Here is a 12,837-nt window from a genome sequence, read left to right as displayed (position 1 = left end):
ATCGCCACTGTGCTCTCCAGCCATGATCCCGGCTTCTGGCTGAGCAGGGGAGTGCACTGGTCACCAGGGGGCAGCTCCTGCATTGAGCATCTGCCCCCTAGTGGAAAGTGCGCATCATAGCAACTGATCGTTCTGCTGTTCGGTCGATTTACATATTAGCCTTTTATTATTTGGGATTCTTACTCTTATCAGGAAAGTAAGATTGAATTGTTTCTCGAAATGTATCAAACAACAGAAAATTTTATTACCATACATACTATTTCTTTTAGTTATCCATGGCTTAGTACTTTTAAACAATATTATTAATGAGAAAATAACTGAAAAGTTGTTTTATCACTCTGGAGGAAGAACAAACTTATTCTTTAAAGATGCCAAGATTATTTTTCCATGCTTTTTTTTCTTTTTTGTGTTATGACTAGCAGGAATATATTTTCTATCAGGTTAGATTTTGTAATGATGTTAAATAAATCAGTAAAGTAATTACTTTGACAAATATTCACGGAACTTTGGAAATAGGGAATGTGTCATGTTAGACAGGATGACAAACACAGAGCTAGAGAGGGTACTTCATGCCCTAAAGCTGCCTTGTCCTGAGTGGTAGCCACTATCCACACATGTGTATGGAGCACTTGAAATATGGTTCGTCCTAATTGAGATGTGCTGTATGTGTGAAACACATACTGGATTTCAAAGGCTCAGTACAAAGAAATGTAAAATATTTCATTAATAATTTATGTTAGTTACCTAATACTGTGATACTTTGGTTATGAGATGAAATAAAATACATTATTAAATTAATCTCATCTGTTTTTTTAAAAATGTATGTGACTAAAATAAAATAAATAAAATTACTTATGTGTCTCAAGCTATATTTCTATGGGACAGCACTGCTGTAAGTGATTTACAATCTAGTGGGTTTGCAAAACCAGTATACAAATCACCTTGTAAGGGAGTAACAGATGAAGCTATGGCATAAACAGCAGTAGTAACAGTTGCTCAGAAGAGGGAACTGGCCTTCTTGGAGGCTGAAATCAGAAGTTTCATGGTGATTGTGGAATTTTATCTGAACCATGTAAGTTCATAGAAATTTGGCCTTTGGAAATGGAGAAAAATGTATGCTAGGATGAGGAAGTGAAATGAATTTGAGTGGGGATGGTAGGCATAGCTTAGCAGGAATTCATAAGCCATATAATAACCATCATAATATTTTCAATGAGTTAAAAATCTTCCAAGAGCTTTAAAACACAATATAATTAAATTCTCACAAAAACCCTAGGAGCCATTTTCACTGTACTCATTTTATAGGAAACTGAGGCATGGAAATTTTAAGTAACTTGCCCATGGTCCCATAGCTAGGTAAGTGTCAGAGCTGGGATGCTAACCCAGAAACCTGTGCGCTGATGCCTCTTTGGCAGATAAACCTAGGATTCTTAGAGATGGATTTTAGAATGGCCAGGTTCACCCTTGAAGTTGTATGACAATATCATGTATACTATGGTTAGTGTGGAGGTGATATTAAAATTATGTAAGAAATGATACGACATGGGTTCTGCTCATTCAAACTGAAAATAGCCACTTGCGCAGAAGTGCGGGATCCTTAGAGACATTAACACTTTACTTAGTAGTTTTGGGGAGGTCCTGGGGTTCCTGGGAAGCATGTGTAGGGTGGCAGAGTCTATTAAGCTGCTGATACTAAAAAGTGTATGTTAAGAACAGTATAGCCTTTTAGGTGTGTAGCCACTCTGTTTTCCCTCTTTTCACTTTCATTTCCACCCGGGCCTTCCCACTTGCTGCTTCCTATGTCTGGGGCTGTCCTCTCTCAGTCACATGGCTGGTTAACATTCAGGTCTCAGCTCAGATATCACTTTCTTAGCCTAGTGTCCCCACCCCCTTATCTAAAATCGCTTTAACCCATTACCTTTTTAACACTTACCCCTAATTGAAATTATTAGATTTATTTGTGCCCATTTACTTTCTATTGCCTTTGCTCCTTGAGAAAGCTTCATGAGTGAAAGCCCTCGCCTACCCCTAAAAGTTTAGGAACTTGACTTGCAAGGGTGGGGGACCTTTTTTCTGCCAAGAGCCATTTGGATATTTAGAACATCATCCACGGGCCATACAAAATTATCAACTTACAAATTGGCCTGATCTATTTAGTCAGACATTTAACTAACTTACTCCTCATGCCTTGGCAGGGCCAAAACAAATGATCTTGTGGGCCTTATACAGACATTCCCCACCCCTGGGTCTTAAAGGGTCTTGAACTGCCTTAGAACAGCGGTTTAGAGTCTGACTGCACAAATGCTTAACCTGAGGGCTAAAGAATTGATTTGGATTCACACAAAGATTTGAGAGCAGAGGAATGACACAACAGGGCGTCTCCCAATAGCTCGATTTAGCACATTACTTCCTAAGATCACTATGTGGTTCTGCTGCTACAGGGTGGCCAGAGGGAGACAAGTAAGAGGGCTGTCAGACTTCTCTACCAGGAGGTAGTGAGGGCCTCACTGTGATGATGGCCGACAATGGAAAAAAAGGTCATGATGTAAGCGAGGACAGGCTTGAGGTCCAAAATGTGACCACAGATACAGCTTTCGGTTTGCAGTGTTTTCTCTGTGGCCTATCTGATGTCATGAATTAATTAGCTAAATTAGCCAAGTTAGCTCATTTAGGGATTCATATAGATTTGTTTCAATTCAAGTCCATGTTAGTACCACATTCCCTACCCACTTGCCTGAGCAATTCCTCGTGGTCACCCCTCACACCTCTGCTGAGGTGTGGCTTCTCCCAGGAAGCCTTCCCTGACCTCATCCATGCCTAGTCCAGGGTTCAGATTATTACAGTTGTTCCTCTTTTTTCCCCCATAGCTCCCCTCCACCCGGTTCCAACCCCACCCTCTGCCCTTACCCCCTCCAACTGTCCTCATCCATAGGTGTACGATTTTTGTCCAGTCTCTTCCCGCATCCCCCACATCCCTTCCCCTCACCCCTGAGAATAGTCAATCCACTGCCCCTGATTCTATTATAATCACCAGTTTATTCTGTTAATCAGATTATTTATTCACTTGATTTTTAGATTCACTTGTTGATAGATGTGTATTTGTTGTTCATAATTTGTATCTGTACCTTTTCCTTCTTCTTCCTCTTCTTAAAGGATACCTTTCAGCATTTCATTTAATACAGCTTTTCCTTATCTGTGAAGCTTTTTATCTGACCTTCAATTCTGAATGATAGCTTTGCTGGATAAAGTAATCTTGGTTGTAGGTTCTTGGTATTCATTATTTTGAATATTTCTTACCACTCCCTTCTGGCCTGCAAAGTTTCTGTTGAGAAATCAGCTGACAGTCGTATGGGTACTCCCTTGTAGGTAACTGACTGTCTTTCTCTTGCTGCTTTTAAGATTCTCTCTTTGTCTTTTGCTCTTGGCATTTTAATTATGATGTGTCTTGGTGTGGTCCTCTTTGGATTCCTTTTATTTGGGGTTCTCTGTGCTTCCTGGACTTGTAAGTCTATTTCTTTCACCAGGTAGGGGAAGTTTTCTGTCATTATTTCTTCAAATAGGTTTTTAATATCTTGCTCTCTCTCTTCTTCTGGTACCCCTATAATTCGGATGTTGGTACACTTGAAGTTGTCCCAGAAGCTCCTTACACTACTTCATATTTTTGGATTCTTTTTTCTTTTTGCTTTTCCGGTTCGGTGTTTTTTGCTTCTTCGTATTTCAGATCTTTGACTTGATTCTTGTGATCCTCTAGTCTGCTGTTGGAAGTCTGTATAATATTCTTTATTTCAATCAGTGTATGCTTACTTTCTAGTTGGTCCTTTTTCACAACCTCGAGGGTCTCACTAGACTTATTGAGGATCTCATTAAATTTATCGGCAGTCTCACTAGATTTCTTGAGTGTCTCACTGAGTTTATTGGCAGTTTCTAGAAAATTCTTGAAAAACCTTAAAAGTGTGGTTTTGAACTCTATATCCAGTAGTTTGCTTTCCTCCATTTCTGTCATTTGTGACCTGTTTCTTTGTCTCTGCATTTTTTATGCTTCCCTGTGTTGATAGAGTGGCTTTCTGTGCTAGGTGTCCTATAGGGCCCAGTGGCTCAGCCTCCCCAATTACCTGAGGTGGACACTCTTGTTGCACCCCCTTGTGGGCTTTGTGCACAGTCTTGTTGTAGTTAAGCCTTGATTGTTGTAGGTATCACTGGGAGGAATTGACCTCCAGGCCAATTGTCTGTGAGAATCAGCTGTGTCTGCAGTGGGAGAACTTCTGTGCTGGAGACACCCTTTGGGGCAAGACTTGCTTCAGTGGGGCTTTGGTGCTCACTGAGTCTGCCCCCTGAGTGTGTCCCTTGTGGATCTGAGGAGTTGTAATCTGGATGGTCCCACTCTGACCTCTGGGTACACTAGCTCTTGGATCACTAAGGAGGTGCTAATTTAGCCTCTGCCTGAGGCTACCCAGCATGAGCTCAGCTGTGAAGGACTCTCCCGTATGAGTCTGGTTCCCCAGAGACTCACCCAGAACTGGAGTTCAGAGCAGTCGGGAACTTGAGACTCCCTCCTGATTGAAAAAGACAACCATGTCCTCAGCCTCCAGCCCTTTCTGCGTGCGTACCTCTGCACCTTACTTCCACACTGCACCTCCTCTGAGTCTCGGTATGCTTTTCTCTTTCCTTCTAGGTGTAGAATTTCCACTCAGCCAGCCTTCCTGTGGTTCTGGATGATGTCTGTTTTATCTTTTAGTTGTATTTTTGAAGTGGTTGTACGAGGCAGCAATTTCCGGTGTTTACCTATGCTGCCATCTTGGTTTCTCTCCTCAATCTTTTTTGTTTGTTTTTGCCACCCTAAGGAATCTTTTTAGACAACTTTTTCCCTAACCAGTCTTCCCCATTATATTTTCATATCACAGGTATTATGTGCGTCTGTTTATGTACTGTGTGTATATATACATATAGAGTACATACATATATATACATATTTCATATAATATGCATATTTTATGAGATAAGTATATGGGTTTTTTAAATATATGTATATGTTTTACACATTAAAAGAGTAAGCTTTTTTATTTTTATCTTGCCCAGGAGCTAATTTTCTTTTTGAGGGTAACATTACCTCAGATGAGAATGAGAGCAATTTACTGGGCAGGCACTTCCGTTGTCCTGCTCACTTTGTATCATCAGTGCCACACACACATAGATGTGCTTGACAAACATTTGGGAATGACTAGCTGAGTCAAACAATTTCTTCAAACCTTAAAATTGTCCAACCTGGATGTTGATTATTGAACCTATAGGGACGTATTTAAAAATAGTACATTTTACATATCTGCTTCCCTTCTTATGTGTATCTACTGCCAACGTGCCCCCTGTCCTGACCTCCTCTCCCGGGGCGTTCGCATAGGGCCAGTCAGTGTCACTCTTTCTTATGCCCAAACACAGTCCTTACAACACGTTCTTGGGATTGAGGAAGAACTTGTGGCTGTGGAAATGTTTCCCATCTTTTCAAACTAACATACCTAAGTGGGAACTGAAACTATGACCATCATTTTTAAAAGAACAGATTTCTTCCATAAAGTTCAAAATTTTAAAAAATCAACCTCAGCTAGACAATTTTAGAATGGGCTTTTTTTGAGGAAATGAATGTAGCCTTTATATATAGAGCTTGGCATTAGTCACTACTATATTATGCATACATTTATACATGTAGCATAAATTAAGTGAGGTCGTTTGTCAAAATTAAAAGTGCTTTCTACACAGAAGACAGGCAGTAAAATGTTTATATGTATGTATTTAGATCTAAACACAAACATATTCATATGACACATAAACATAAGATGTAATGCTAATATACTACATCTGATTCCCAAAGATGTGAAAACATACCACCTGTTACTTCATGCCCATGAGGATCTCTGTGTATTTTATCCTTCAGCCACCATAGTGTATTTATTCATATGTTAATTGTACAAACACTGCTTGTATCCCATGAGGGAGACATACATGCTATTCCTGTATATATGGTCTCGTTCTTCCCTGGCCTCTTTGCAGACTATTCTTAACTCAGAGTGTTTCTTCAAACTGTCAGTCAGATCATTTCTTGCTTTTACTCCACCCTGAATACTCCTGGTTTCACTCAGAGAGAAAGACTCTATATGAACTTGGCCCCTCCTGACTCTAGGACCTTCTTTTCTATCCTCTTCACTTATTGAACTCTAGCCACAATGACTCTCTTACTGTTATTGGAAATTTCCACATATGCTTTAGGTCTTTGTGTTAGTGGTTTCCCCTGCCTGGAATGTTCTTCCATCCATCAGATACCTGAATGGCTAACAGAATCACCTCTTTGCTCAGATGTCACCTTTTCTCTGAGACCATCCCTGATTCTACATTTTATTGCCATCTCCTCCTACCCACACAACCTGACACTGCTGATCCTCCTTAACTTCCTCTGAACTATTTTCTTTCCTCTAGCATCATTACTTTTGAACATGTATGTCCTCATTTATTATGTTTATTTAGAAAATCCTCCATTCCACAACAAGGACGTAAGTTCCTTGAGGGCAGGTTCCTGTATGTGTTTTATTCGCTGTAAATCACAAAGATCTGGAATAGTGCCTGGCATATGGGAGGTGCTCAAAAAATGTTTGTTGAATGAATGAATTCATAGAAAGAACTTGCATTTTAATACCAAAGTGGGAAGGGGAAAGTTGGAAGTGTCAAGTAGGAAAATAAATTAGCATCAGGTGTTGACAGAATTGGCAGTGATTATTACAGATGGGGTGGCCACTGAAGACTTCATTGTGGAGGGGTCTTCTGTGCTGAGAGGCAACAGTGAAAGAAGCGCACCGGCCTGTGTGGCCAGGAGAGCACAGCAGTGAGGAGAACAGCAGTACCAAGATGGCACTAGGCGCGAGCTTCTAGTCCCGGCTAGAAGACCATCGGGGCAAATGCGCATGTGATGGGCAGAGAGGGGTGATGAGGTGTGACAGAAAAAGAGGGTCTGGTGACAGTTCACATCTCAATAAGATCTTCTGAAAATGGTCTCCAAATCCATATATGTGAAGATGTATGGCTGCAAAGAACCATGATTTGTCCCTAAATCTTCCCGAAGTTGTGCCTTTAACTTCCTCCTTTGACAAAATACTTGAGTAAACTCAGTTCACACTGTGTCTATGTGTGTTTGGCAGAAGCAAATTTCAAAACTCTCCACGATTTTTTTTTTTGGGGGGGGGGGGTGGAAGGAAGTAGTATGTGAGTTTCTGAAATAATGTCACACAGGGGCCTGTCTGTGCCATCTGGTCATTTGTGCTTGGGTTGCGACTGTCCTTTACTCTTCCTGACCAGGAGGCTTAGCTTTGACGGAGAGAAGGGCTCCAGGCCTGGTGGCTGTTTCTGCCGAAGCCTGTGGGAGGCTGCAGACAGACCTCACCTACACATTTCCGTAAGCCTCCTGCTGACCGAGTTTTGCTTGGCCTGAACTTCCTTTTTTTAAAAACTGAACTCATGACATGTGATTTCTAGTAAATAATGATACTGCCTCAACACTTACTTTCTCACCACATTAAAGAACTCTCTCTGTCAGAGGGAGGAAGCTAGCAGAGGCTGGTGCGACATTCATTTCATCAGAACCACCACTGCCTCACCACTTGTCATGGTTCGCAGCCAAGTGGTAAGGCAGTGGTGGGCATGCCCTGCTCGGCATGATTTTTCTTCTGTATAATTTTTTTTTTTTGGTAACTACATGAAATACCAAAGAACAATCTTGACTAAATAAATGAGAAGATTCTAAGCTATTGAAATTTTTACATTCATAGGCACTTCAATTCTATTTAGGGTGCTTAGTTGTAATAATTTACAAAATTATCTTAAGGTTCAAGAATAAAATGAAATGAAATGAAATGAAATGAAATGAAGGAAGCAGATTAGAAAAAGCACATCTCTCTATCTAAAAAAGCCTAAATCAGCGATTCTCAACCTGTGGGTCGCAACCCCTTTGGGGGTCGAACGACCCTTTCACCAGGGTCGCCTAAGACCATCGGAAAACACATATATAATTACATATTGTTTTTGTGATTAATCACTATGCTTTAATTATGTTCAACTTGTAACAATGAAATTGGGGGTCACCACAACATGAGGAACTGTATTAAAGGGTCGCGGCATTAGGAAGGTTGAGAACCACTGGTTCTGACCATTTGCCTGTTCTCCTGTTCGACTGTTCACCTGGTAGCTATGATGAGCAATGACCACCAGGGGGCAGATGCTCTGGCCAGTAGAGAAGAGAGCCCAATTCCTTGCAGAAGCGGCCCTGGGTTAGGTTGCTGCTGGGGCACTGTCGGCCCCCAAATCTGCTTCACCCGCACCCTGGACCCAGAGATTGGTTTTGGCCCTATCCCTGCAGGCCCGGCGGAGGGACCCCCTGGTGCATGTATGGAGGGTGAATAGTGGACTACTAGTAAATGGTGATTTTAAAGTTTTCTGTAACTTAGTTTCATGATTTCTACACTAGACTTAATTCCAATAACATATATGTTGCTTCATGCTCCACTCACTGACAATGGTGGAGGGGAGTCACAAGAGTCTTGGTAAGTAGAGAGAGCATGTCAATATTTTTTTAACCTATGAAAGTTTTTAAAAACCATATCACCCTTTCCAGTGTTTCAGTTTGGCTCTCCTTGCTCTTCCTTGATATCCTCCAGGCCAGCAGTCTAACCTTCCTCTAAGTCACCAGAATGCCCTTGAAAGACCCACTTTTGACTATGTCACTGAAAATTGACTTTATATTGTATGTGACATGTGAAAATGAGCAAAACTGGTTCAGTCAGAAATAGGATCCTCACTTTTTTTTTAGAAAGTGTTTTACCCACCAATGTAATTAGAAGAGAATCTTTCCCTTCTCCTTCCCACCTCCTTCCTTTTCAACTTCTCCCTCCCTTTTCTTTTTCCCTGTCCCCTCTCCTCCTATCAATTCCCCTGACTATTCCTCTTTCTCTTGTTTCACCTCTCTTCCTTCTCTGTCCCTTATCATTCCTCTTTTTCCTTCTTCCTCCTTCACCCTCTGACCATGAAGGGGAAGGTTTGCTCTGCTGAGCAGGCAGTATAACTAAACCAGAAATTGAGCACTATGTTGTCATAGAGCTTTCAATAATTCGTTTACCAAAAAAGTACATATATTCTTGCCTATCTGAGAAAATCAAATAAAAAAAGAATTTGATACTTGTATTACTCTTTTAAAATTGCAACATTTAAAAGTAAACAATGATGTTCATCAGTTCAAACAATTTTTTAGTTCATGAATTCCAACGATTTCCTTTTTTTGGGGGTAGATTTACCATTCAACATTCCAATTAACAAGTACTAACTAAGTGCCTATTTGATATGAGATATTATATAGACCCTAAAAATAATAGTGGTACAGGTCAAAGTCCAAGCTTTCAAGGAAGTTTCAATCCAGTTCAGGAAAGAAAGCATAAATACTTTAAAAATTATAAAACAATGCAAGAGATAGTGCAACAATACAGTAATATGGTAAGACAGGAACTGATGACTAATTGCAAATGAATGACCAAGATGGTAAGTACTAGGGCATTTCAGAGAAGGGAGTGATTCCCGTGGTCTGAGGTGGCCTGGGGACATGTCACAAAACAAGACAGATGTAGAGAATATTCAGGTTCTAAAGGGGAAGAGAGAAAGAGGCAGTGGGTTCCACACCAAGCAATGGTATGAGCTGAAAAGCACAGGTGTTTCAGGAAACGACCTCTGTGGCCTCAGTAGAAGATGTGGAGAAATCAGATTGGAAATAAGTGGGGGAAAGGATTATGGAGGGCTTTGAAGGCTTTGTTTAGGTCTACCAAAGGTCTCTGTGAAATTGTCATAGGTGGGGCTTTCTGTCAAGATTTGTCAAAAGAATGTGGCATTTCATGATATAGAGATCAAGACAGAGATTCAAATCAGAGGTCCTTAGTGCATGAGCAAACAGAAAATCTCTCAGCCGCTGGTACTGTTGCAATGAGCACGGCCATCACTGAGAGAAGTAGGCATCTAGTTAGTTTATAAGTAAGCTTTTCTTTTATCCTCTAAGTCAGCGGTTCTCAACCTGTGGGTCTCGACCCCTTTGGGGGTCAAACGACCCTTTCACAGGGATCGCCTAAGACCATCAGAAAACACATATATAAGTACATGTTGTTTTTTGTGATTAATCACTATGCTTTAATTATGTTCAATTTGTAACAATGAAAATAGATCCTGCATATCAGATATTTACATTATGATTCATAACAGTAGCAAAATTACAGTTATGAAGTAGCAACGAAAATAATTTTATGGTTGGGGGTCACCACAACATGAGGAGCTGTATTAAAGGGTCACGGCATTAGGAAGGTTGAGAACCACTGCTCTAAGTAATGACAAACCATCAGTAAATTTTGACCAGGCAGCTTACATAATCAAATTTTGTTAGCCATATCACTGTGACAGCCTATAAGGATAAATTAGAAAGAGATGAACTTAACAGTAGAATAAGGGCTAATGAATGAGTCATGGAAGGGATGGTGATGAGTTAATGAAAGACCATGATAGTAAGGATGGAAAGTAGAGAATAGAGCTGGAGAGATTTAGGATTTGGAACCAACTGGACTTGGCCTTAAGGTGAATGTGTGTGTGGGTCATAGGCTAGGAAGACATTGGGAGATAGAGATAGCTGTGGGAAGGGGCTTCCTAGGGTGGCTCCCTGAACACTGGTTTGAGCTATTATCCTATGATAAAACAGTGTTTTATTGACTTTATCTTGGAATTGTGCTTAAATTTGAATTTCATATTTATTCTCCCAAATATTGCTACTTTCTCTTTGAAGGCCTATCACCAGCCCCCTTTTCTGCTCTGGGCCACACAACTGGCGGAGTGGATTATCTCAAAAACAATTATATTTATCACACTTCTAAAACTTCTCAGTTGACCTTTATATCTATTAATCAAAGTCCAAGCCATTTACCCTGTTATAAGGCCCTTCAGAACCCCCCATATCTTATCCCTACAATCCTTTCATATGACAACTACCCAACTAACTTCTTCTGCTCCAGTCCACTTAAAGTCTCACTCCTTTGACACATGATGCTCTTAGCTGCCTCAGAGACGTTTACAGCGGCCCTTGTGACAGCACTGACTCCACACTTACTAGTAGTTCTGTTATCATCTTTTTAGAAGAAGCCTTTCAACTTCCCAGGCAGAATTAGGTATAACACTGTAATAACTAATGTTTATCATGTTATTCCCCGCTAGTAACTTGATAAAGCATTTACACATATTAACCATTTGCTGAACAGATATGTGGTTGAAGAAACTGAGGCACAGAGAGGCTTGTTCAAGGGGAAAGAGCTAGAGAATGGTAGTTACTGTGTCAACAAAGTTTGTCTGATTCCGGTGGTACCATTACCCTGCTCTCTCCTTTTGGGACTGAGTTCCTCTGTGCTTGGAGAATAGCTCATTCACTTTTGTAATCCCATCTCCTACTATGCATTCAATGATGTTTTGTTGATTTAATTCACAGATGAATGCATGCCTGGGAATTGATAAAGTGGTTTAAGGCAGAGTCAGTGACTGACAAAAGCTTTACCTCTATCCTTCCCCAGCTAGCAGCTACATGGAGCAGAAGCTTTTCATGCCTTTGAAGGAGTGACTAAAATGAGGATATACACACACTGTGGCAAGGCCTGGTAAGATATAGCTATCCAGGCCTTTCCCAACAATATTGATATCATACTTTCTGTTTGAAAAGTTATTTCTGTCTATAATCCAAACAAACAAAAACAAAACAAAAATTCAGGAAATTAAAAAAATATATATTAGAATATTCTAGAAAGAATTATATCCAAGTTGAATGGGTACCTTGGCAAGTCTTTGGGATTGAGAAAAACTTGTTGCAATTCTAATTTAAAAGCGGAACAGTAAAGAGCAGAGGTGGAAATTGATGCCAGTTCTAACAGTGTTGTGCATCTTTGATTTGTTGAGCTACTTTCCAAATCAATGTATCTCCCACATAGCTGCATTTATGAATCCAGGCTGTGTGCCTTTGCCAGACTTGCTTTGAACAATGAGAAAAATGTAAAGCATATTAACAATAGTCAGCACTTCATTGCTAAATTCTAGGTATGTTTGAAGCACTTTACCTATTCTAATTGCTTCTGAAAACTATACCGACTCCATGCATATTCCATACAGATGTCCTGAATTATCCAGGTCTATGGCTCCTTAATATTTGCAGCCATCCCCTTTCTTCTGATTGGCCCAACTCCATAGATCAGTTGGAGTTTCTTAAATTGCTCTCTCTGGTTACTAGGGATCTAAGGTTTCTCCTTTTGTGACTAACTTCTTCAAAGGCTGAGAGATAGTTAATCCCTTTCTCTTGACAAAACCATAATCAGAGTGAAGCCTTAAAAAAGATCACTTTCAGAGAAGCAATTGAAAAAAAGAATGAAGTAACAGAACCTTAAGTTTGACTGCAGGGGTTTAAAACCAAGAAAGAACCGCATTAAGCGAAGACATAGAACTTCATTATTTTAAGAATTGGCAGCAGCCTGATTTCATGTCCAAAAAAAACTTAATTTCTAGATTTATCTCCACTGAAACCACTTTGGGTCAGCTCTTATTGCTCTCAACTTGGTTCCCATTTCTCCCCGCCCCCCCTCTGCACAGTAATCTTATTTCTCTGTGGCTTTATTCTGGTCTTCATATCTCCCTATGTAAAAGCACTTCACATTTCTGTCCAAGCCATCAGGAAGTTCTACACTGTGTGTGCAATCAGAATAAATCCACGAGGAAAGCAACAGGATATTGATGAACTGATAT

At 40.3% G+C, this 12,837-nt stretch overlaps 1 protein-coding gene across 1 annotated transcript in view; it reads left to right on the top strand.

Moving 5' to 3' along the window:
• Positions 1-12,837, top strand: part of DTHD1 (death domain containing 1) — a 65,370-nt gene that overhangs the window by 38,996 nt on the left and 13,537 nt on the right. The gene's annotated exons all lie outside the window — the stretch shown is intronic.

Source organism: Myotis daubentonii, chromosome 1 (assembly GCF_963259705.1).
Source record: "Myotis daubentonii chromosome 1, mMyoDau2.1, whole genome shotgun sequence".
Classification (NCBI taxonomy): Eukaryota; Metazoa; Chordata; class Mammalia; order Chiroptera; family Vespertilionidae; genus Myotis; species Myotis daubentonii.
Note: the sequence above shows the minus strand (reverse complement) of the source record. Positions and strands in the feature narration are given on the sequence as shown.